General features: G+C 36.9%; 1 protein-coding gene and 1 pseudogene across 1 annotated transcript in view; both read right to left on the reverse strand.

Moving 5' to 3' along the window:
* The window catches only part of ANO3 (anoctamin 3), a 412,105-nt gene that overhangs the window by 286,337 nt on the left and 97,921 nt on the right, over positions 1 to 27,847 (reverse strand). The window lies entirely within an intron of this gene.
* Positions 1,693 to 27,847, reverse strand: part of LOC132017598 (heterogeneous nuclear ribonucleoprotein A3-like) — a 101,589-nt pseudogene continuing 75,434 nt past the window's right edge.

The following is a 27,847-nucleotide window of genomic DNA, read 5'->3' on the forward strand; positions in this document are numbered from 1 at the left end:
TTGATCCATTCATCTGTTGATGGACATCTAGGTTCTTTCCATAGTTCGGCTATTGTGGACATTGCTGCTATAAACATTCGGGTGCACGTGCCCCTTCGGATCACTACGTTTGTATCTTTAGGGTAAATACCCAGTAGTGCAATTGCTGGGTCATAGGGCAGTTCTATTTTCAACATTTTGAGGAACAGGTTTGTCTTTTTTTTAATCAACTGGTGAACCCAAGGAAGAAAGGGATTATGGGAATCTGTGATTTTTAGGCGGTTGGTAAGAAGTACAGGTAACAACCAAGTAACAACTTGCTACTAGTGTCTGAGGTTCAAGGAGGGGTTTGCTCGAAGGTCAAATTTGCAGCTAGTCCATCAGAATCACAGGGGATAACCTGGACTTATGACTGGTAGGTGGAGTGGGATGGGGCTGGGATGGGGGTCATACTGGACCGAGCCCATAACCTGTGGAATCCAAGGCTCTCTCCAGGTAGAGTTACAAATGAGTTGAAGTTTAAAACTCTCAGATGGTATCCCAAGAGTTGCTTGTTGGTATGGGGATGGGGATTCCCCCTCACACTAGAACTGGTATCAGAACCTGTTTAGTAGCATGTCACTTTAGTAGCATGTCAACTAAATAAAATTGGTTTCATATAGTAACAAAAAATTATGTTGATTCTGAAGTTTGAATATTCTTATAAGGGCATGGGCTTGAGAAACTTAATGATCACCAGATAAACATGTAATAGAGGCTATTTTATAATGATAGAGTTTGTTTTATAATAGTAAAGTATATTTGACACTATGTTGACAAAATGTCTTTAAATATCAGTTTATGGATCATAAACTGAAAGGGACTTGAGAACTATTTACTCTAACCCTACCTATTTCACAGATGAGGCAATTGAGACCTCGTATCGTATTATGGGCTTGGTATGTGGGCTTGGAGGAGATATTCCAAGAAATGTTTGGAAATCACAGAGCTGAGTCTTATGCTCAGGTTTCTTACCTAGCACTTATGCAGAAGGCTATTTAGGTTTTTCCAGTTGTGCTATGAATATGACAAATGTGCTATTAATATGATAAAACAGGGGCACCTGGGTGGCTCAGTGGATTAAGCCTCTGCTTTCAGCTCAGGTCATGATCTCAGGGTCCTGGGATCGAGCCCCACATGGGGCTTTCTGCTCAGCAGGGAGCCTGTTTCCCACTCTCTCTCTGCCTGCTGCTCTGCCTACTTGTGCTCTCTGTCTGTCAAAAATAAATAAACTCTCTTTAAAAAAAATGATAAAACAGATAAAATAATTGTTTTTGTTTTTTTTTTAAGTTAAAAATTCCTTAATTTTTTTATTTCTGGCACCACTACCACAATTCACCAGGCAATATATCTGATGTAATGAAAAGAAAAAGAAAAAGAAAAAGCTAAAACAGATAAAAGACCTCTGAAATGTACATCTAATTGACACTACATTGCATTAATCAATAGCTGTACTTTCTGCAAACTGTGGTTATGACAGTCCTGAACAAGAAGTATTTCCTGTTTAAGCTGCAGTAACTCTTCTGACTATGGATCATTGTTCCTTCTGTGGCAGATTTTTATAGTTTTTCTAATGCATTTGGGACAACTGTCTCAAAGTAACCTGCTGCTTTCCTGTTAACTCCATACTCTCTCTCCTGCAAAGAACTATAGCCCCTTTCCCCTGAAAATTTTTTAGAACCTTCTGCTACCATTTCCACCATCTCCCCACCAGATCCATAACTACCACTATAGGAATTGCCCAAGCTTTTTCCACCAAAACTGCCCCCCCTTCATGGTTCCATAATTTGATTGTCGTTGTCCACTGTAATTTCCACAATCATAGTTCCCACCACCACCATCACGGCTAGCTCCAAAATTTCCTCCTTCATTGTGACCATCATATCCTCTACCACCACCACCACCACCATATCTTCCTCCATGGTCTCCATATCCTGGTCCACCATCACCATAACCTCCTCTACTACTCTCTACTACTATAAGCAGGGCCACCACCATTGTTGCCACCATTACCTCCAAATCCATTATATCCTCTATCACCTCCTCCTTAACTACCTCTGCTGCTACATCCTCCACCATCATAGCCTCCTCCTCCACCAAAGTTTCCACCATGGCCAAAGTTACCACCACTTCCAAAGTTTCCTCCCTGACCCATGAAGTTGCCAGATCCACTTCCATGACCTCTTTGTGATCCAGGAGACTGCATTTCTTGTTTAGAAAGGGCCTTTTTTACTTCACAATTTGGCCCATTAATAGTGTGGTATTTCTGAATAACAATTTTATCAACTCTATCATGATCATCAAAAGTTACAAAAGCAAATCCTCTCTTTTTTTCACTCTGCCTGTCTTCCATAATTTCTATGGTTTCAACCTTGCCATACTTTTCAAAGTAGTCTCTCTTCTGTGTCTTTAATACCACCAACAAGAAATTTCTTCACTATTAGATGGGCACCAGTCTTTACAGAATCCTCTCTAGAAACACCTCTCTTTGGTTCCACCCACCAACATTGTGTGGTCAGGCACACATTTGCTGCACCAACCTCTTCAACACAAGAGTAAGTCACAAAACCAAAAGCCTTGGAATGTTTCTCATCACCACACTATCTGTAAGTGAACCCCATTTTTCAAAATATTCTCTTAAACTATCATTTGTAGCTTCAAAGCTCAAACCACCAGTAAACAGTTTTCTCAAGTGCTCTGGTTTCTTTGGATCATGGCTCCCTCCTCCCAGCAGTAGCGGCAATGGCGGAGTCAGACGGGGGGTGATGGGGAGGTGGTTTTACCTCTATTTTAAGACTGGACTCACCTCTTCCAACTTGAGTTCAATATGGGCCAGATAAAATTATTTTGGAGAGACAAAGACTAGATATTTTTTTCTTTTTTCAGAAGGCTACAATAATTTTAAACTAAATATCTTCAGTTAAACCTTCAGGATTTAACTTGAATTTTTAAATTTAAATAATTTGGATAGACCAAGATTACAAAGTTAATTCAAGTGTGAGAAATAATGAGTCAAAGTATGAAACTAGAATAGCAAAGGCTTTCTTAGAGACCTGTTTGTGGAACTCAGACAACAAATGCAGAGAATGACATAAGGAAGCCAAGAAATACGTAATCCAACTCAATCATGCAATAGTTAACAAAACTGAAACATCTTATCTTTTTCACTAAATCATTAACTGCATCTGAAGGATAGTGAAGAGAAGCCCTAATTATTGAAAGTAAGTTTAGGAAGACATATCTGGCAATTGTGTGTAGAAGATTATGTGTAGATCCCCAAAGATCATCTGGGAATTCTTAAAGGGCTGAAACTCCAATCAATACTGTAGCAGTAGAAACTCAAATCATGAGTAAACATTGCAAAAGAAACACCAGGAAATCATAATTGCCTGGAGAATTGGGTAAAAAAGAGAGACAGAAATAAAATAATAGCTCAAGTTAATATTTTAAGTTCCAGAGACTTGACATATGTTTTCTATTGATGAAACAGGGAGCGGGGTCAGGTAGGTATGAGATAGGGTAGGCCTAGTTTCAGACAGACTAACTTTGGGTTGACTCTGGGATAATTCAGTACGTCAGTTCCCAAGCCTGAGGGAGAGATAGGAACAGGAGACTTAGACTGAGATGCTATGCATCTCATATAGGCTGAACCTATATAAGAAATAAACTCTTGAGAAAGAAAGATAGGGAGAAAACAGCACAGGGGGCCAAGACAGACCCCTGCCCAATGATCACAGCTGGTTTCAGAGGAAAGGAAACTGATGAGGGAGGGTCTGAAAAACAAAAACAAAAACAAAAACAAAACAAAGAGCTGAAAATATTATAATATTGATCTTGGAAGAACTCTTCATTTCAAAGATAGTTGGAAAGTGTGTCCACTATGTCTATGTCTATCAACTTCAAAAGACTAGTTTCTGTGTCAGTATTTGGCCAAACGGTTCCAGTCTTTTGTGAAAAATTATAGAAAATTCAGTGAAGAATGTTGAAAGAAGAAAACCCACATTAGACTAATTCATCCTCAGAAACACAAAACATATTAAAATATTTCATTAAAATTTTGGTTTTTAAGTATGTTCAGACTACTTGTAAATATTAGAAATCAAACTTTTTATTGTTGTGAAAACCCTCTATTTTGAAGATTTGTGACTAAGGCAAAAATTCAGTCTGTAGTCTGACTCAGTGGAAAAGCCTACACTAATCTGGTTAAATAGCCTAAATACAGTGACAAATCTGGATACCGACGTCATCAGAGGAGCTACATATAATCTTAAAAAGGGAGGGCCGCCAATGTCAGAAGTTGTTGAAATGCAAAAGTTGAGACTCATCAGTGTTGCTTTCAAACCATTCACTGATTCAACGAATACTGATCTCTAAATCAGAATGAATTATACACTATAAATTCTGAGCCAACTTAACCTACAATTAGTTTTCTTGATTAGGATCAAAGTTGTTAATGTGAATTATTTTTTTCTTTTCAGAGAAATAATGCTCATTTGTCCATTAGTTCAGAATGAAGTGAGTCATGACCGACTAAGTGGATAATCTTGGGACGTTCACTTTTAATTTCTGTCTTTGTAAAATGAGCAGATGATAGTGGATGATCTGAAGTCCCTATTGTCTTATAAAAAGGTAGTTTCTAAATTATTGACCAGGGGTGATAACATGTTCTTATCAAATCTTCTGCAACCTGACTTTTCACATAGTTGTTATCTAGATATGGATGTAGGCATGGGAAATGTAACATGATCTAGGTAAAGCATTGAATTCAATCATTAGACTAAAGCAAAATTGATAACATGGTGCATCACCAGGCTTCTAGGAAGAGACAGCCATAAGATTTATGTTTTGTGGAACCAATAAGTGTATTTCTGAGCACATCCTCTGACTTCCATTCAATAAAATTAGAAATTAATTATAAAAGTACTTAGAAATCAAATATTAACAATCTAATGAAAGAGGAAATCAAGACACAATTTAAACTGCAAACATTCCTTAACATATATAAGGAGATTACTCTTGAAGAATGTGAAAACTTAGGAACAGTAAAGGAATATAAATTAAAACAAAATGCCATCAGATTACCAATATTTCTAAAATAAATATTAGAAGAGCCAGGGTTGGCAACTGTAGAGAAATGGGTGCTGCCACATACAGTTGATAGGACTTTAACATGGCAAGTCCCATTTAGGGGAGCAGTTTGGCAGTAAGTTAAAAACTGAAAATACACATACACTTCAATGGAGCCATTCTACTTCTGAGAATCTCGCTTCCTGAAACAACACATACTAAGCCCAACTACAGATACACAGTGATGATTATTGCTATATTGGATATAAAGTTGGGGGAAAAAAAAACAACATAAAATACAACCGTATGTCAACCTATGAAAGAGCCATCAAAATGAACGAGGTGAGGGATCCTGGCTGGTTCAATTGGTAAAGCATGTTACTCTTGATCTTGGGATTGTGAGTTCAAGCCCTATGTTGGGTTGTAGAAATAACTTAAAAATAAAATCTTAAAAGAAAAAAAAAAAAAGGAATGAGGTGGATCTACATGTGCTGATATGGAAAGATATTATTCTTTAGTGAAAAATGATGTTTTAAAACCTATTATACTAAGACCTACCTAGGTGTAACCCACCTTTATAATATGTACTTACCTGTACTATAGAAATCAGCAAACCCATAGAGTATTGTATATATTAAGATGTAATAGTAGTTACCTGTGGCGAGTGGCTTTGGGACGTAAAGGAGGAACCTACATTTCATTATTATTAAATTTTGTAGTAGTCTGAATTTGAGAAAATTAATTTCAAAAAATAGAATAGCTTAACATGAATTTAATGAGTAAAAAGTTAACGCTTCGTTATTATTATTCTTTGGTGACTTTTATATTACATATAAATTCTTCACACTAAAGCATTATATAGACATTGCTCTGCATTGGCTATTGCTGCATGTACTTAAGCATACTATTTAAAAATAATTTAATAGCTCAGGGCACCTGGCTAGCTCAGTCAGTGGTGCATGAGACTCTTAAACTCAGGGTCCTGAGTTCAAGCCCCACATTCAGGGTGAAGCCTACTGAAAATACAATACAATGCAATACAATTAAATAATTAAAATAAATTAAATAAAATAATTAAAATGAAATTCAAAAAAAAATTAAAAGTGATAAATTTAAGTCATTTTAAAAAATCCTAAATGGAAAGCTTGCTCTATTCTAAAAGCAAACTTAAAATATAAAAAAAAAACTAAAAATTATGTAAATACTAAAGGATATTAATCCTCAGAAGTAATCAAAGAATCAAAGAATCAAAGAGATCAAGAATATGGCATTGTACTATCAAAACTAAAATGGGTAACAGTTAATATTTGTGAGAGTTTGATCACAAAGCACTTTTATATATTGCTGATGGTAACAATTTTTCTTATGGTGTTATATATCATTTATACACACACACACACACACACACACAGCTACATAAAAGCTGAAAGTAAATATTTTAGAGTATTAAGAATGTTAATCTCCAAATAATATTTTAGATTTGTTATTCCCCTCTGAACTTTAAATACATTCCAGCAGTTGGAATTCATTATCTACATTACTTCTGTAGTGAGATAAATATAAAAGGATGTTGAAAGTAGTATTTAAAGACCTTAGCGTATTCATTAGAATTATCAGAGGTATTCTGACTTCTATCATTTAGTGAACTCTTATACATTAGCCACTTCTGTATGAAGGGGCCTTTCTCTCACTTCTCTAAAGGATACAGTGACCTTCAGTTTATGTCTAAGGAATTATGAGATGATACCACATGATGACTGGCGTTTTGGCTGAATCTTGGCAGGGGCTTCCATAGCCTCTGCCCAGTACTGAGCTTAGCAGAACTGAATCACCAGTCTCTTCTCCACTTGGAAATTTTTGATATTAATCATTCTCCACCACCTTTAACCATACAAATTTTTATAACAAATGCAGGTTTATTTCTGTCATAGGGCTTAAAAATGAGATGAAAAGGCAAAAATGTCTGTCTCAATCTCACTTCGTTTCCTTTGAGACTACATCACTGGGGAAAAAATAAAACAGTCTACGATCTGTGGTATTAAGGGTTTAAGGTTCTGCGCAACTCTGCATGCATAAGCATCTTTGGCCTAAATCCTTCACGTCTTTCTGTCATGCACGTGCATGTGTTGTGTGCACGTGCACACACATACACACACCCCTCTAGCGTGGAATCATGGGCTGATACAATGACAGAGCCAAAAGAGATTATTAGATCCTGTCATCCAGCAGTTTTAGGATCATGATCCTTGGAGCATTTGGACTCTGTGTAGCTTCTCAAGGAAACCTAGGAAAGCAGGAGGATGTTCAGAGAGTAGACAACTAGGCCACTGTAGCTCTGGTTAAAATTAAAATTTTACTTCACTTTCATTTCTCATAAAGCCCAGGTGCAGCCACCTAAAAATGATCTCAACCACTGATGAAGTCCATTTTACTCATTTAGTACGTTAGGAAACCAGTGTCCCAGAAAGTTCAGTTACTTCACCAAGGTTATAAGCCTATGGCGGAGATAGGATAAGAGATCTGGATTTTTAATTCCAGATGGAAATTGGAAAGCTAGTGACAGTGGCAATTCTCTGTAATTCTGAATTTTCCATGAGTTGCTATAGCTTATGAAACTCACATTATGAAGAAGCAATTAAGAAAATAGAGAGGTAACCAGGCAACAATAGTGCCATTTTCTTAACAGTGTGAGTGACATTACGCAGGCATAGGTTACTTCTGCTTCAACTGAGCTGGTGCGTATATGGGAGAAGACAGGTTGAGCATCTGCTGGGAAATAGGACAGACCTTTTTCTACACACCTGTTCTGCAGAAGAATATCTATAATGAAAGCTCCAGCAGCTTGCTCCTATGTGACTGCCAAAATCTGAACAAGTAATATCCCCTGGACATATCATAACATAAGGCAAAGCTGGATCTGTGCTATGGCTCTAAAAAAAAAAAAAGAAGAAGAAGAAAAAGGAGACGAAAAGAAAAAGGTGAGGTTTAGTTGGAAAATCACATGAGTAGAATTATATAGAATCCTGTACCATTCTCTGTCCCCTGGGCTTTAGTTTTCCTAATCTGTAATGAGGGGAATGAGATTGATCTCTAAAATAATTTTCAATGCTTACATATTCAGTTATGTTAGTTGGGATGTGGTACTTTTTGTTTGCTTTTAAAATCAGGTTCAATGTCAAGAGGGAAAAAGCCAAAAGGAAGAAAAATATGAGCAACTGTCTTAGAGACACATTATCAAACATTTGTATTATTTTTAAAAAATACTATCTCAGACAAGCTATAACATGACCATGGATATTGTTTAAAAGGACACTTTTGAATAGAATAGGAAATACACAAAACAATTTACTTTTAGATATGAGATGGGTGTGTGTACATAATATATCAATTGCATGTGTACACCTAGAAAGTTCAACCACAATTAAAGAAAAAAAGCATGCCAACATGTAGACTTATCTCCCTCAAATTCATCACAATAACCTCAAATGAGTCCTTAATGTTGATAGCAGTCAGCATATTTCCCTGGTCATCTTATTTTTCTACTCACCCAGAAGACTACTTCATATTTTATTCCCTCACTTCAAATTCTGTCTTCTAACACCCACCTCCTCCCCACTCTTCACTCTCAGCTGATAGTTCTGCTTCCTATTTCTCCGAGATTGAAGCAATCTGCAGAAAACTTCCACAGCTCCCACCCACATACTGGCATCCCAAACCCCTATATTCTGACTTCCTGTCTGATACTCTACTAAACTAACTGCACTCCCAGCTAAGCCCATCTCCTCTGCTTAGACACCAATTTCCATTCCTTGCACCTACTACAGCCTGATAATTCTCCCATCTCTCCTTACAGAATCAAGTCCAGCCTCCCATCACCATGCAAGCATTAACTACTAAAAAATTGGAAAGAAGAAAGAAAGAAAAAAAAACCTCTTTTGGATCCAGTTCTCCTGATGTTTTTTCTCCTCAATTTTTTGTTCCCTTTTGCTCCAAAATTCCACAAAAGTACAGTCAATAGTAACATTTCTAAGTCCTCTTTTTAAATCTTCCATAAATTTTGTGGTTTCGTTTGTTTTGTTCCATACCTCCACAAAGTCTTGTACTAAAATTATCCATGTTCTCTTTACTGCCAACATCAACAGTGGATTCTTAGTTTTCATCTTACTTGCTACATTAGGGACATTTGACATAATTGCTTGTGATCTTCTAGATACACTATCTTCACTTGGTTTCCAGGGAGGTAGAGGTTGATTATTCAACCTTACTAGATGCTCCTTCTTAATCTCTGTTATGTCTTCCTCTCATGTCTTGAACTTTTAACTTTGGAAAGCTCTGTGACTCAATTATTGGGCCCTTATCTTCTTTACTTTTTCTTCTTTGTCGTCATCTTCTCTTCGTTGTCTTTATTCCTTACCCCTGGTGATCTCACCCATTTCATGGTGAAATGAATTGATACACTCATACCTCCTAAATGCATATCTCTCATCCAGATATCTGTCCATAACTCCAAGCATTTATATCACATCTGTCTTCTTTTTAAAATTATTTTTATTTTTTTAAATATTTTATTTATTTATTTGACAGAGAGAGATCACAAGTAGGCAAAGAGGCAGGCAGAGAGAGAGGGGGAAGCAGGCTCCCCCCTGAGCAGAGATCCCGATGTGGGGCTCGATCCCAGGACCCTGAGATCATGACCAGAGCCGAAGGCAGAGGCCCAACCCACTGAGCCACACAGGCACCCCACATCTGTCTTCTTTACATTTCTACTTGGTCTGAAAGAATCATGTCCAAACTCAATATTCTTAAATGAAACTTCCAATATTTGTTCCCAGACCTAACCCAACCATATAGTCTTCCCATATCATCTGATGGGAAAAACATTAGAGGCCAAAATCTGAATATCTGTCTTTCATAACCTCACTTCAATCCACTTTCAAAGTGTATCCAGAACCTATCCATAGCTTCTCACTCTCTCCCCTGCTGTGAGTCTCTTAAGTGGCCTCTCTACTGACCAGTGTGAAGGTAGGTTTGAGGTTCACAGTGAGTAGACACGAGGCAGAAGAATTTAAAATGAAATCCAGCTAATACGAATCTCCTGCTTAAAGCCCTTCATTTGGTAAACTCGCATTTCACTAAGAGTAAAACCCCAAGTCCTTACAATTATATGACAAGCCCAAAAAGGTATGAAATAACCTTGCTTGCCATTGCAGATATAAAAACACATCTATTTCAGGGAATAGCTTTTCCATATCCTTCTTTAAATTCATCTTTAAGAACTCAAAAAATTAGGAGTTCATCACTGCACAAATGCTTATAGGATAAACACCTCATTATCCTTGTAAGAAAACTATAGGGCATATGTAATTTAATTATGAGTTTGTGCCACATCTCTCAGTACCCTGTACTCTTTAAAATGTTGCTTTCATTTAACATTTTTTCCAGTACTAATGCTTCTTTTATTCCCCCCTCTGTTACTACTGTGTTCATTTACTTTCCTTCCTAATTTATTTGCATACCTAATTCTATAAATGTTTTATAAACATATTACCTCTCTTTGGGTAATAAAATATGATAGTCTTTAAAGGATTTTTATATCATTGTCAACAATAAATGTCAGTTGTTTAAAGAAAAAAACTCCTAGATTAGTGTCAGGAAGGATCCAAATTCTCCTTTTCATTTGTTCTCCATTTTTGTTAATAGTCTGTATTATAAGATGGCATATTAAGAAAAATTGTCCCGTGTGGAGGGACAAGTAGACTTCAGTGGGGATGTCAGTGTAGTAGACTGCACTCCTGGCCTTTCTTCCTTTGGGGGGGAAAAATTAGCTTATCAGGATTATGTGGTTCGCAAATTTGGAAAAATTTTCTTCTTTCTTCTCCATTTCAATCTGTTCCCCTTTATTCTGCTAATAATAAGGGGTCTGACACTATGGGGGATCAGATTTCCCAGCTGAGTCACTTAGTTGATGGGTAGGCCTCAGATTTATAAGGAGAGGGAATTCAGAAGCTCATTTGGCCACACATCAAAGTCCCATTTTCCTAGCTTTCATCAATTATAGAGCTGACCTTTTGATATCCATCTGTCAGTCTGCAGAGCTCTATTTCTCCCCTGGTTCGGAATTCAGGCAGTGGGAGAAAGGTGTTACCTACAGGGTCCATCAAAATCCCAACATGGTTGTAACGGTTCGTATACTAGTTTCTAAGCATCCCATTTTTGCATGTATAGTCTGAGGGAAGGAGGGTGTCGTGGAAAGAATGAGACTCTGGTATTAGACAATCTTGGCTTCTAATGTCAGATGTATCCCTGTGTCACCCTGAGTCAAGTTATTTAACATATCTCAGACTATTTTCCCTGATCTATACAGTAGCATGAATAAGGACTTCATTGCATTGTTGTGGAGTTAAAAGAAATAGTATATGCGGAGTGCTTAAAAGGAAACCTGGTACAAATGGATACTCAGAATTACTATCTTCCCTTTATATCAATAATCCATTAAATAAATAACTGAAATCAAATCAGAAATAATGATATTTATCAGAAGTCAGCAGAATTTATTTACAGACTATGAAGTTGAGTGGTAGGAAGAGCATTTTGGGGGAAAAAAATGGCCAGTCTTTTATTTTGGACGGAAAGCAAAATATATTTTCTTCTTGCAAAACTGAAGTAGACTAGCAAAGAGAAAAAAAGGCACCAGTAAATCTGTCCAAAATTTCTATAGTAGCTGATGTGGGTGGAATAAGAGGACCCTTGATTCATCCAGCCCACTGCCTGTGCTCTGCATAATTACAAGTTTTTATGGTTTCTGCAAGGGTGCTGTTGATCATTATAGGACAACAAAACCCACAAGTATTGGTGTGTATTAGAACAGTGACACTCACTGGTTATTTCTGATATTGACAGAAGTACTTACTACCAAAAAACATCCCTTTATAAAGCAAAATTTAAAATGATCCTCATAGACATCAACAAGGTAAGCCAACAAGGAGATAGTCAGGGGTATCTACAGGTATCAAAAGGGAATACTGAAATCCTTAAAAATACTGAATATGACAAAGGAATTCACATATACGTGCATACGGAATAGTCAAGGCAACTGGGGATATTTGGCCAGAAGAAGAGAGGGCACAAGGAGCCAGTGATTGCTATCTTTAAATGAAAGGAAATGATATCCTAAATTAACTCTGTAAGTGTAATTTGTAAATATTTGGACCAACATGATTGTAAGAGCTGTCCAATATGGACTGAGCCTCCTTGGTTGTGATTCCCTGCCTCTAGATATACCCAACCATATTTGAACAGTTTTTTTTTTTTTTTTTAAGATTTTATTTATTTATTTATTTGACAGATAGAGCTCATAAGTAGGCAGAGAGGCAGGCAGAGAGAGAGGGGGAAGCAGGCTCCCTGCTGAGCAGAGAGCCCAATGCGGGGCTCGATCCCAGGACCCTGGGTCCATGACCTGGGCCGAAGGCAGAGGCTTAACCCACTGAGCCACCCAGGTGCCCCCCATATTTGAACAGTTTTAACTGTGGTAGCCCTTAGAGAGGATTCATGAATAACAGGAATCCTTGATGATCTTTAAAAGCATTTCAGCTTCCAGGTCCTGTTACTCAGTGCAAACCCACATTTAAATGACTTGTAAGCTAATAATATTTCTTGTAGTAAAATCTGGCTGCTTTGCTCATATGTAAATTATGAAAGCCTGTTTTAATCATGAAGGCCCTACTGGTTTCAGAAATTGGAGGGCATGCAAATCAGTGCCTTTGCTATTTTTCATCAGCGATAATTATGTACTGCAATGAAATATAATAGAAGCATCTATGACTTTTTATAATTTTGCTTGTTTATTTATTTATTTAGTAATCTCCTCACCCAATCTCTTTATTTATTTATTTAGTAATTCTTTGTGGGGCTCAAACTCATAATCCCAAGATGAAGAGTCCCATGTTCTTCCGCCTGAACCAATCAGGCTTTCTGCATCTACAACTTCTTATTTATGGGATGATGTCCCCTCACCGAACACAGAAACCGTAAAGAATGACTGATCCTTTTTCTTCTCTTACCTCCTAACCTCGGTAGATATTTCCCGTCTCATGACACATTAATCTCAGGCTTACGGAGGAATGCAATCTCTGTGAGTACTGGTAGGACTCTACCCTGAGAGCATATTACAATTTTCTCTCCCTTTTAGACTAGCTAAAAACAAACAAACAACAACAACAACAGAAAAAAACACGATTTGAATTTCAGTGATTTATATATGTTGCTTAAAATTAGTCACTCTCCAAAGCATTAAAAGCAAGGGTCAATTAATCTAGGGCCAGAACCAGCCCTGGCATCTCATGGAGACATTTTCTCATTTCTTATTTTAGAGATGTTTACATTCAGGGACTCATAAAGAAACTGCTTACTTGCCTAAGGCAGGAGAGTTCTAATAAACTCATTCGTGTAATAAGAGCTTATTTTCCCTAGGTACCAAGAACATTTTTACATATAAATAAGTGCACAGAAGACCAGTTACCAGCACAAGAAAAAAACAAAAAACAAAAACCTTGCTATCTACCATCACTTTATTACAGAGAATATTAAACTGATTTATTTTCTTTTCTTCATTAAACACACACACATATTTAGGCAAGACACAGCATCAGAAGCTGTTTTTATCATCCTCTTTCCATTTAACATTGGAGTGTGCTTATCACAAGAGAATTTCTAAGCTAATAAATAAAAAGAGAATCATCTAGAGAAAGTCAGCTCTGTAGACTGAGAGGAGGAGAAACAATCCCAAGAACACTGAGGGTAGAAGCAACTTAAAGGTGGGAAAAGGGAAGAGTTTGGCTCAAAGTATCCACTGGGCACCATTTTCTCAGACTCATTTCCTAACAATTAACACCTGCAAGAACAAAACCCAGAGATATAGTAAAGCTAGCTTTGAAAATTTCAACTGGATCTGATATCTAATGGAAATAGGAGTTGATGATCTATTTCACATCTATACCTTTATATCTTTTAAATATCTTTTAAATGACTTTTTAAAGAACTACGGTAACTTTTTTTTCTTTTTTGCTGTATGACTTCATGTGTGAAAAAATACATTTAAAGCCTTTGACTGGTCTTACTATTCTCCCATAATTTCTTGGCTTAAATGAGTTTTATTATTGCTAAGGGAAAAACAAAGGCTTTATCACAAGGGGGTTATAAAAAATGTGTTGGAGAAATGACAGAAGTGGCAGGCTATCAGTGGGTGAGATCTACACCCCTTGCCTCAGACATATTTCTGTTTCTTAAAGATATAGAAAAAAAAGGCATGAATTATTTTTCAGTTTTTAAAAGTTTCAAAGGAGAATTAGGAATCAAACTGTAAGTCATAGTCATTCTTTTTCAGGAAGGGGCAAAGGTATTTGTGTAGGTGGTGAAAGTAGAGAATTAGGTAGATTTCAGTTCTGTCAGTTTTGTTGTGTGACCCTGGGACAGCTGCTTACACTACTGTGCCTTCTGTTTCCCCACTTGGCAAGAAATGATGATCATTAAAATAACAACAATATTAACAATGAGAACAGTGCTTTTTCGAGGATTCAGTGTGGCCATGTTATATAAAGCACTGACACAGTAGCTGTTGCAGATGAATCCTGAAAATGTAGATGGTTTGGAGCAGAAGAGCTCATGGCTCTCCACGAGTTTTATATATTCCTTGTGGAAACTGTGATCAGAGTAATGACCATACTTTCAGCATGGGTCAGCTTCTGACCCCCAAGATGACCCGCAAAATGTTATAAACCATATTTTCTAAAACAGTAGATAACAGTACTTTAAAAACATTTTATTTCCACAGAGCCCAATTTCCATGTCTAGTCTTTCAATTTCTTTCTACTTTTTCTTGGGGGGGGGCAGTAGGCAGGGAGCAAAGAAAGAGGCTGTGAAAGGTGAAAGAATCACAAGCAGGTTTTACACCCTGCGTGTGGTGCTACATGGAGCTCAATCCCATGACACTCAGACATGATCTGAGCTGAAATCAAGAGTCAGCCGCTGAACCGACTGAGCCACCCAAGTAACCCTCAATTTCCACTCCTTCCTCCTACTCTCCAAAATACGCCATCTTCCTAGGGCCTTCCCCAACAACCACACAGAGACTCTCCTGTTGGAATGCAGTCACAAACGTTGGCAACATATGGTAGCAAGAATATTTAGGTAGAAAAAAAAAAAGATATTTAGGTGAATAATGAAAAGAATGCCAGCTCTGTTACTTGAGTGGGTTATTTAAGAATCTTTAAATTCTATCTGAATATATTTCCATAACATAACCTCTAAGCCCCCTGAATATATTTCCATAACATAACCTCTAAGCCCCCACCCCGGATTTCTTCTATGATGAAGTAAAAGAGTGAAAAACAAGAACGACAGAAACAACAACAACAAAAATAAATGGAATCCTTGGACCTGCTTTACACTGAAGCTGGTTCTACCAAAACAACCACCTCCTCCCAGAAAAACAAACAAACAAGCAAACAAACAACAAAAACAAAATCAGAAACTACAGAGCACAGATGTTATAGTTTTCTAGCAATATAAAACCTGGATCCATTTACTGGGAAAAACGACTGCGTCAGGAAGTAGGGGAAAAAATAAAAATAAAAAAAGACATTTCAATGATAGAATGACAGAATGAGTTTCAGAGCAGTCACTTTTATTTTTCTATTTAAAGGGTAGGTTTTATCATGAATTCATGTCCAGGGTTCTGGGACAAAGCCCCACTTCCCCTGAGCTCTTTGCCTCATCCTATCTTTAAAGAAACATTTTGAGAGAAAGTACAAAAGAGAGGATGCTCTTGCATGGGTAGCTAATAGTTTCTGCCTTATCTAACTACTTGTCATTTCTGCCCTAACCAATGAACTTGAACCACAGGAGGCATTTATAAAAACTGCTTGCAAATGCATTTATTGTTTAAGATAAAGGGTATAATAATCTACTGTGTAACATTTGATGGAATAAATTCCTCTCTGGTGAAGACCCATTTTGATAAAATTTGGAAGAGACTTTAACTTGCTTTGTCATCCTTATATAAAGGAAGATATATACTACCAAATTTATAGTCATTGCAACATTTAAGAAACATTTTAAACTGAATATCTGGTGAAAAGTCATGCAGTAATTCAAAAGCAACTCACTGCTGGAACCCAAAGCCCCATTTCATAATATGGGTTACTGGGGATAAGTTTGCTTATTGACATGAGTAAGAAATGTTGTGTGATGATATAAGGGCTGTAAATATGATTGACTTCATTCTTACTTTGAGATAAGTCTTTTTTTTTTTCTTTCTCACAAATGTTGGTGCCAAAGGCTGTGGAATTTAATAAATAAAACATAGCTCACATTTCCAAGGTAAACCATAGTAAGCCCCACAATAAATTTTAAAGCAGGATTTATTTTAACTTAAAGTCCATGATTAGGTTTTGGGGATTTTCTTAATCATTTAAATTATATTTAGGACTTTTGTGTATGAGTATATATGCATTTGTTTCTGGGAGTTGACCCATAATTTTCATCGGTTTTCCAAAAGGGCTGGGGACTCCTAATGATTTCAAGCTACTGTTTTAAATTGCTTATCAACAAAATGTTGATGGACATATTTCCTCTGATCACTGTAAAATAAATCATAGCTGCACCAAAATGATCTTAAAAATATCTCTATGTATTTATATATAGTTTTGATGTCTATGTATTATATAGTTACCTATACAATCATTATTTAGCACAACAAGCTTTGAGAAGCACTGAGTAGCATCAAGGCAAAGACAATATATAAAGATGCTTTGATTTCCAAACATTTTTTTTTTGCACATAAAATAAGTATTATTTCCTAGTAATGAATGAATTAGAGGGAGCACATTTACATTCTTGAGTTTTAAAATCAGGTGTACAGTAGCTTCTCAGGCATTTGCAGTTTAGTATAACTTCCAGAATCTCCATGTCACTTCAATAAGGGGATGCAGAAAGTTCTAAATACACTGCATACCATTCACAAACCACAGGATTTTCTGACTACTTCCTGAGGTGGATCTATCTGTCCACCTCCTTTTCATCCCTATATTGTATATGTCAGCACACAATCAAAGCATAGAATTTCCTAGAGGTCCCTAGAATCCTCAGTCAATTCTTATGTTTGTGCACCAAGAGCACAAATATTCTCAGACTCTCCAAACTTAATAGATATTTACATTAACCTCCTACTCAGGTTCCTGTCAGAGAAGAAGACAGTTTGAATCCTAGTATCACACACCTTGTCTGGTGCATTCCTCTTTTTTCTTTTTCACACTTCACAATAGTGCAGAGTGTACATTTTTCTCTTTTTCTTAGTATTTGCCCAGGGACTTCCCTTAGATAGATAGCATTTAAGATCTATCTATCCTTTACGTTTCTGCATGCTAGTCATGAAGCAAGTAGGAACTAGAAAGTACCAAGAACAAAAATGTCAATAGATATGTTTACTTATGTGATTCAATAAGAGCATGCTCTAGGGTGTTGCATCTTAGTGCAATGGGTATTCAGTTTTCAAGGTAACATACATACATGGTAGAGAACACTGTGGTAATTATTCCTTCAAACAGCTACAGAAACTGTGTAACAGCTCCTGACATCTTGGCAAAGGAAGACATGTCAAAGACATTAAGAGACAATGGGATAACCCAAGGTGTTGCAAGTGTCAGAACATGGTGGAACCTATGGCAACAGAATACAGCATCAGGCTACCTGTTTCCCATGATTATGTTTGAAAACACGTATTATTCATTTCCTCATTTAATTAGCTACAGTTAAGTGCCACCTTCTGTGAAGGTTCCCAGGTTGCATAAAATTGGACTTGCCCTCTCAAAGCTCATAACCATCCTCATCATTATGTAGATCCTTTCTGTCAGGCACTATCCTCATACTAATCTTAAAAATGGGTATGAGAATTACCACTATTAAAAAAAAAAGAGAGATGACTGAGGTACAGTCAGGTTTAACACTTCACAAACACACAACATGTTAGTGATAGAATGAGAAAAAAAAGAAAAAACTTGTCATGCTTTATACTCTAAAATTCATGCTTTTAAGTAACTTGCTGCGTGTCTATGTATAAACATCATTATAATGGAAAGAAGTAATAACGACCTAAAGAGAAGTACAGATAAAGCATTTTGATGAAATTTCAGAGAACATTATTTTTTAGAGGGGTAGGATGAGCAAATACTTTGTGAAGAAGATGTTTTGATTCATATATACAAGATAAAAAGTTCTCAATTATAAAAATAATCGAGGTATCCCCCAAAGTAAAGAAGACTATATGAGCAAATTCTTTGGGGAAGGAGGTGGGTAGGAAGGCATGGAAGCCAACATAAAATTTCATTGGCTGGCGTATAAGTCTCATCAAAGGAAAGAGAATGGAAATAACATTCTTGAGTGTGTTCCTCTGTGCTAGTCACCGTGCTGTGTATTTCACACAATGTACCTCATTTTATTTCATCTTTATAATAACTCGGTGAAGTAGATATATTAGAGTTTTTTTTTAAAGATGGCAGAGAGAAAGAAGGAAAGCAGGCTCCCTGCTGAGCAGAGAGCCTGATGCAGGACTCGATCCCAGGACCCTGAGATCATGACCCAAGCCAAAGGCAGCAGCTTAACCCACTGAGCCACCCAGGAGCCCAGTATATTAGAGTTTTAACAAAAATAAATAATTGACAAGATGACAGAGAAAATATATTATGGTGAGAATTTGAAATCAAATTTAATTATAATCTGTGTTCTTTCAGAAATATCAAATATTATATCATGAAAAAAAATCCTATGGACAAATTTAAAAATGGAAATTGGAACCATATTGGGTTGGGCCTTGGATTCCAAGATGAAAAATATATTGGAGTTAGCTTTGAAGATAATCATGAGTCATTGCAGGCATTTCATAGCTATACCTTAGCTTTCTCTATATGTCAGAAACACGTTAGTCATTAACTGATTAAATTTGTCTATCATCAAGAACCAAGGTCAATAAATTCTAAACTACATTAATTGAAAATTTGTTCTTTCAGCTAAACTTAAAGTCCCTGAGTCATAACTCCTATGGAATAGTCAACAAATAAAAAAAATCAAAATACTTAGTGGGTATACATTCATGATGAAAAAACTTGTCATCAAATTACTCATAAAGAGAGTAAAATAAAATGGGCAGTAGGATGGATTCATGGTATGAAGCTTTAATGTACTATTTATATAAATAAGACTAGATCTTTGCTTTGGTGAAGGAGGCAGCCACCTTCTTGTCAATAGCCAAAATCTACCACTGAAATGTCACTCCTTATTTATATCCTTTCAGTTGTTTTCCTGAGAAAGGATCCTTTGGAATTAATTCAATCAAAGCAGTAATTAGAAGCACAAATCACGTAATTGTGGAAAAAAAAAAAACATAAAACAGCAATGTGAGGATATACCCTAAAATATTAATGGTGATTCTGGAGGTGTCTGACTTATGGTTACTTTTGATTGCTTTTTCATGATATATCTTTGCATTTAGAAAATTTTGTACAATGAGCACATACTATGTTTATGTTGAGGAAAAAAAAAAAAAGGCATACAAAATGGAAGGAGTGAGACAGAGACCAAACTGAGAGTCCAGGGAAGATAGATTCCTCCTCTTCTCACCCTCTGTCCTTCTACCTTTGGCCCCTCTGTGTATAAAACTTGGCACATGATACACCTTAAATGTAGATCGGGACAGAAGATCCACTCCAATCTCTTGCTACAAAATGTCAAACCATAGAACCTAAACCTAATTTGGGTGTTTGGAAGCAATTTGACCTAGCAGGTCATCAGTTTATCCTCAAGCTGTAATTAGCATGATTTAATATAGGACATATTATATTTCGGCCTGAAGAAAGGCAAAATTCATTAGAGTTGTCAAGTGAGGACTGGAATGTGACTCCATGTTTTAGTAATTTTTCACAGCTTATTTCTTTTTCTCAAGACCAAGAATCCATGACTCTACCTCATGTTTTATGTCAGCAAAACACTTTGGATATTTACAGTATCAATGATCATATACCTTAAACTTTAAACTCAGAAATGTTACCTGGTAATTTTTGATTTGTGTAGATGTATATGTAAAAAAGACCCCAAATTTCAAATTTTGAAGATCACATCAAAATTTAAATATATATTTAATGATCACTTTAATGGGGAAAAGTGCATTCTTAAGAAAATTAGATTTTGGGGGGTGTGGTGCCTGGGTGGCTCAGTCAATTACACATCTGCCTTTGGCTCAGGTCATGATTCTGGGCTCGTGGGATTGAGTCCCATATCTGGCTCCCTACTCAGTGGGGAGACTGCTTCTCCTTCTCCTTCTCCCCCCAACTTGTGCTCTCTCTCTCTTTCTCTCTTTCTGTCAAATAAATAAATAAAAATCTTAAAAAAAAAAGGAATCTAGGTATTTTGTTTTTTTATATCAAACACTTACCACTCAAATATATTGGCCAATATTAATGCACCAACTGAATATTTTTCTGTAAGAAGTACTTTGACAACTAAAATTTTATTTCACTATATTTTTCTTGATCATCTTATTCAACTTTCCATCCCTGAGTCTGTTGTTCAAAAATCTGAATAATGGGGGCACCTGGGTGGTTGAGTGGGTTAAAGTCTCTGCCTTCGGCTCAGGTCATGATCCCAGTCCTGGGCTTTCTGCTCAGCAAGGAGCCTGCTCCTCCGCCCTCCCACCCCCCGCCTGCCTCTCTGCCTACTTGTGATCTCTGTCAAATAAATACATAAATAAAATCTTTAAAAAAATGTGAATAATGACTAACGTTTGTTATTCTGCAGGCAAAGCAAATACTTATCTTTTTTCAATTTGTATTTCTTTTAGCACTTCACTTGATAGCACAAGTGAAAGCCCTAGATAAATCATTTAAACAATAAACTTGTTTTGGGAAAACAAGTTTACCTACAATAAAGAAAGCAGTTGATCTGTAACAAAGATTATACATACATTTGACACAAGGCAAAATATAGTCATTTAATAAGAATATGGAAAATTATCACAACACAGTTTTAATAAGCAGAACATAGCCCAGCTGAATGAGAAAAACTTGAGTCTTTAGGAGGGTTTTCCAGTGAAGATGAAGAGGGAGAAGGCATTTCTGATACAGATGGAAACCATCAAGTACAAATACTTCAGCAGTAACTTGAGTATCATAAATATGTATCATTTATATGCATAAATGCATGCAAAATGTACAGAGTTATAAATCTAGTGGAAAGCACATGACAGAAGCACAGACCTTTTTCTCTAGCCATATGCAATTAATTGCTCCTCTGGATTCTGTGCTGTTCCATGGTGCGTTGTTTCCTTGTTCTATTTTCAGTGACTATCACCAAGCCAGCAAGCCAGCAAGAGTTGATGTTAATGCCTTAACACGAAAATGTGCCTTTTTCATAGTTTTAGAAGCAAACAATTTCACTTGAGTATTAGACATGTTTGCAAATAATGTTCTAATAGTTGCTTTTGACATTCCTAGAACATATAACCTCTCAAGACTGCTGTAGCAGTGCCCAGCCTTTGCTATTTTAGTGCATGTCTCTCTGAATTTTGCTGCCAGCATCTGTGTCTCTCTGCCTGAAGGGTTTCTCTCACCATCTGTGCCTATTCCGTTGGTGTGAAAGGCAAGCTAGGGGTTCTAGGGAATTAGCATCCATGGGAACATCTTTCAACTAATGATTAATGGGTTTTTAGTAGGTAAATACCCCAGGTTCTTCTCTCTTTGGGTGACCTTGGGGTGCGTGAGGCATGTGTGCTATGTCATTCCTAAATCACGTGGGATTCAGAGCAGGTCTAAGCTACATAAACCCACAACAGTGACTTTATTACTTCATTTGATTTTTCTGTTTCCTGTCTTACTTTTCTATTTCCCTACCCTCACTTCCTGGAATCACCTCACAAAAGAATTGCAATAATTGTATTTAATTCTTTGTCCAGAGTCTGATAAGTACTCATCAGAGACTCACGAAACATCAGGGCTACTCATTCTAAGGTTGACTAGTAATCACTTAATCTGTTAACACATTGATAAATTATGTCCAAAGTCAAAGTCCTGGATTAGGCACTTAAACCAGCTCCTATTGATTCCTTATACCTAATGTCTCTATAGCCCAGTCAATACAATCTTCCATAAATCAGTGACTCTTTCTTTTTTGTCCTCCATATCCAATTAACAGCCAAATTTTGTCAATGGTATTTCCAGTATGTGCCTAGGATGTTACTTCCTTTCCATTATCTAACACACCAGAGACTTAATCTGCACAGAATTTATTGTTTGATGTAATGAGGTAATTTATTCCCTGAGAAGAGCTCATACTTAAATAACTTTCTATAACTATTAATGATTCAATCAGTAATCTACAAGACTTGGTAAATTCTTCTCTATCATCCACGCTTGTAGCATTTAAAAAAAAAAAAAGGCTACAAATTCTTTGGCCCTTTTCCCATTGAGAAATGTAAATCCACATTTTGTTCTCTTGGTTTCTCTGTGACCAATTTGATGAAGTACAGATGTAATAATCTATTGGCCTAAGCAGTGAGAGACTGGCAGATACAGACACTTCCTTCATCTGGTAATAGTCATTCATGGAAGCCAACTATCATGTAAACAGTGTGATTTTGGGCATCTGGGTGGCTCAGTTGGTTGAGCGACTGTCTTTGGCTCAGGTCATGATCCTGGAATCCTGAGATCGAGTCCCACATTGGGCTGCCTACTTGGCAGGAGTCTGCTTCTCCCTCTGACCGCCCCCAACCCATGCTCATGCGCTCTCGCTCTCTCTCTCATGCCCCCTTCAAAAAAAAAAAAAAATGAAATCTTAAAAAATTTTAAAAAATGAAAAGATGTGATTTCCATGGAGCCACCACACTGTGAGAAGCATGAACCATGCAGAGAGGCTCAAAAGGATGAGGCATTTTGTACAAAGAAAGAGGTACAAAAGTCATTCTGGACCTTCCAGCATCAGTCATCTCAACTGGGGCCACATGGATCAGACACTAATTGTCCATCTAAAGCCTTTCCTAAATTCCTGACCCACAAAACCTGCTGGTTTCACTTTAGGGTCATTTTTGTACAAAAAGAGATAATAGGTGCAGTCTCCATTTCCAATCCAATGAGTCCTGTTAGCTCTGCCTCCAAAATATATCTTGATTCTGCCCATCTTTCATCTCCTTCTTTGCTCTTCTAGTTCCAAACAGAATCACATTTCATCTAGACTAACACAAAAGACTTTTAATTATTCTTTCTACTTTTACCTTACCATTTATTCCCTGCACAGAAGCTATAAAATAACTTAGAGTTAAATCAGATAACACTGCTTAAATTCTCTACTAACTTCTCACTGCAATTAGAATAAAACTGATTATGATGGATTATAAAGACTGACAATAATGACTCACACTTACTGCTCTGATCTCTCTTTCTTGGTTACTGTGCTATCCATGTGCCCCCCCTTTTTAAAAAATTTAAATATTTATTTGAAAGAGAGAGAGACAACAAGCATGTGAGTAGAGGGAGGGGCAAAGGGAGAGAGAGAATCTCAAGCGGACTCCAAAATGAGCATGGCGTCCAATGTGGGGCTCAACTCTAAGATCATGACCTGAGCCAGAATCAAGAGTGGGATGCTTAACTGACTGGGCCATCTGGGCACACCCCTCCCCCATATGCCATTTTTTATATATCTGGAATGTTGTAAACTCATACATATCCCAGGGTCACTGGGTTATGTTTGTCTCTTTTACCTGGAATAGTCTTCTCCAGTTCCTGATTTGCTTTTTCTCATGATGCAGTTGTCTTCTCAACTACCTCCCCTTACGGAGAGGACTTCCCTGACCACTAGATCAAATTTCCTCTTCCTAGTTAATATGATCTATGCCTTTAGCCTGTTTTGTTTTTTGTACCTTTATTATTATCTAGAATTTACTTACTTATTGTTTATTTCTTCCTTATTGAAATGCAGTGTCTATAAAAAAGAGACCTGAACCATCTAGTTTGCCACCATATTCTTAAGTCTTGACATATTGCCTGATAGATATTGGAAACTCCACAGTCGCTGAATCATTGTGATGTGAAATAGGGTAATATAATCTCTGGATTTAGAATCTATTTCCTAGGAACATTTTATTAAACTTTGACTATCAGAAAAATATCAATATATTGATATCAATATTTGATATCAAATATCAATCTATCAGAAAAAAAAAACCCAGATTGTGTTAATTTATAATCCACTTGATACGGCTTCCCAGGAGGTAATTTGCAGGGAAATATATATTGCATAGTAGATCCATTGCACCCTTTAATTAAACAATCTTCAATTTAGAAACACCCATGTTGACTAATTTAGTGTATCCAGTTGGAAAGACTGCATTTTCCTCTCCTTCTACCCTGATGCTTTCCAGACATGCTACAGATTAAAGAGGACAATGCTGGTCTGCTTTAGATGTTTTCTTTCCTTATTGCTCTAGGCACACAATGGCCAGTGAAACTTATCTGAAATTTAGAAAGAAGACAGAGGCCATGGAAAGTCTACCCATCCATCCACTCTAGTTTGTACTCATTATTATCCAAGCTAGAATGACAGGCACTTCTGGATCTGTTAGAAAAATTAAAGAAAGCAAGCAAGCAAATTAGGGATTGTTTTGTATCCACTCACAAAAAGATGACAATTTAAGAGTCTAAATTTATGTTTTCTCCTGTAGGCCCTTTCTTAGAACATTTTTTTTTTTTTAAAAACAGTGAAAAATTCTACTTTCCTGCCTGCTGACATAAGGTCCATTTGTGCTTTTCCGAACAACCACTCCAAATGTCAGCAGTAGTGGAATATTTGTGAAGTAAACTCTACTTCTTTATCTTAAAAGCAAATTAGGAAAAAGGCAGGCTGATGGTTTCCCCTGAGGACGGTTTCCCCTGCCCTATGACAGGTAGAGTATAGCCAGTGCCCCTTTCTTGGGCCTCCTCTGCCTTCATTCCCTTTCCCTCCTGGGCTTTTAGCCTCCTGGCCCAAGACATAAATATTCTCAGCAAGAAAGAGGGCTACACTCCGCATTCCACAATCATCTGATTAATTTTATGAAAGCATTAGTCTGTGGTGTAAACAGCCCAAAATACATATGGAGAAGAAAATGGAAGGGAAATTGAATCCACAGAGGGTTCACATGACTCTTCAGAAACTAGCATATTCTATTTGACAAACTTCTCCCTTGGTTTCAGTAGCCAAGTAGAGAACAACTTGGACTTCTTCCTTATGATTGAAAGACAATAAATCTGAGTCTCAACCCATGCCTGATTATTGATCCCTTTTTGACATTTGAGTAAGTCTCTTATATTTTCAGGGTTCTAATTTGCTCATCTATTAACTGGTTCCTAACTATTGGGTTTATTGCAAAGCTGTATAAAATAGTAGTTGGGAGCAAAAGCTTAGAAACATCTACTGCCTGGGTTTAAATCCTGATTTCGCCAATTATTAACTTTGTGACTTTGGATAAGTTGCTTAACTTCTCTGGGCCTCTATTTTTGAATTGGTGGGAAAGCATCTCAAATACCCACAGACCTGATTTTACCTACTCTGTTAATGACAATCAGGTGAGTAATAAAAAAGCAAATGCATTGTGTTTCCATTCATTTATGTACAGTTCATTTGTTAAAAACTCCTTTCTGCTAAAAATCTACATGTCTCTTTTTTCAGGTTTTCCCAGAGGAAAATAATATAAGCTGAAAGTCTTAGCAGATTCTGGAAGAAAGCTAAAGACTCTTGGAAGATAAGCTGAGAGTATGTCAACAATCCAAGAGCTTCTACATGATCAAGCAATAATAAATATCACCAAATGAACAGAAAGAGTTCTGGCATCTTAGGAGCTATTTATCAAGACAGAGAAGCCTGCCTACACTGTTTGGTATCCTTACTCTGCAGAATGGTGTGTTCACAACAATATCACTATCTTCTGGGAACTCAGGCTTTACACAGAGACACTGAATCATATTCTATATTTTAACAAAATCCCAAGTGATACCTTGAACATAAAGGTTTGGGAAACATCAGTGATTTCCAGTATTGGCTGTACTTGGAAAACTTATAAAATGACTTATGTCTGGATTTCAAGCCTTGCAATTCTCATTTAATTGGTATGAACTGTGGCCCAACTGAGCTTATTAAGAAATTATTTTCCCAAATGATTTCAGTGTAGAGCCAGAATTCAAAGCACCAAGCTAAATCTTGAGATGTCCCAGGCCTTTATATTAAATATAATTTCTTTCATGTGTTCTGAATACAAAAATGTTAAGATACATCAAATGCACATCTTTCATGGTTAAGAAAGGTTGATTTCCCAGATTTTATTGGCACTTGCTAGATTCAGAGCTCCCTGGGCTATTTCTTCCATGGTAATTTCAGGATGTAGAGAGCTGATTTGCTTATTTTCAGAAAGACAACAAAAGGTTGACTCCCCTGCAGGCTAATCTAATGGCCATCTGTTAGGATGCAGCAGTATGGATTCAAAAGGTGGTATTCGCCACTGTATCTGGTATCCGGATTCAACACGTGAAATCCAAGCCTTTTAGAACTCACAACACCTTCTGTGTCAGATTCCAGAGAGGAAGGCAATCCCAAATTAGAAACACATGCTTCATTGGACAGGCACTCATCTACAAGCACCTTGGAGTGTCCACTCTGAAGGAGGCCTTTATCATTCATATCATTCCATGCACTACTACTATGCTGCTGCCAAAGGCCTCATACAACATTTCATAACTGAGCGCATGACAAAGGAAAGGGACACACCAGGGTTGTCCTGTCTTGCCCTGTATCTGAAACCAACCCTTTCGATCTGATGAAACTGACACCCAAATGGTTACCATTATTATGATGATGATGATGATGATGATGATGATGATGTTTGTGCTTATTTTGTGTTGTTCATTTCATTGGAAAGGTTGATCCAAGCGCTCCAAAAATTCCTATAGCACAAAGATTTTATATTTGGTAAGGCATGACATTACAGGAAAAACAGTTTTGGGGGCCATGCTAGAAGTAAACTTTAATTATTCATAAATATGTATTATATATTCACCTAAAATTAAAAATAAAGATAGCACAGTGACTAAGAAAGAACCCATATAATTTTGTACATGTGAAGGTAATAATGATGGTATCTATTAAATTCTATATAATTTTACATGTCTTTTTTTAACTAAAATATTTTTAGAATTTTCTTTACCAAGTTTATATTTTTAAAGATTTATTTATTTATTTATTTAAGAGAGTGAGAGTCCGTTGTGAGCAGGGGGAGGGGCAGAGGGAGTGACTCTCAAGCCGACTCCCTGCTAAACTGAACAGGAAGCCCAAAACTGGCCTCAATCCCAGGACCCTGAAACGTCAGGTGCTTAACTGAGTAAGTCACCCAGGCGCCCCTCCTCCACCACCAGTTTAAATCAGATGTTTTGTTGCAGATAATGTAAATAAGAGTTTCTTTTTTCCCCATTTCCTAAATTTTCCTTAATCTCCTACATTTTCTCCTTCCAAACAGCTTTTTTTTTTTTTTTAAGATTTTATTTATTTATTCGAAAGAGAGAGATTACAAGTAGGCAGAGAGGCAGGCAGAGAGAGAGGAGGAAGCAGGCTCCCTGCTGAGCAGAGAGCCCGATGCGGGACTTGATCCCAGGACCCTGAGATCATGACCTGAGCCGAAGGCAGCGGCTTAACCCACTTT

Source organism: Mustela nigripes, chromosome 1 (genome assembly GCF_022355385.1).
Source record: "Mustela nigripes isolate SB6536 chromosome 1, MUSNIG.SB6536, whole genome shotgun sequence".
In the NCBI taxonomy this organism is placed as follows: Eukaryota; Metazoa; Chordata; class Mammalia; order Carnivora; family Mustelidae; genus Mustela; species Mustela nigripes.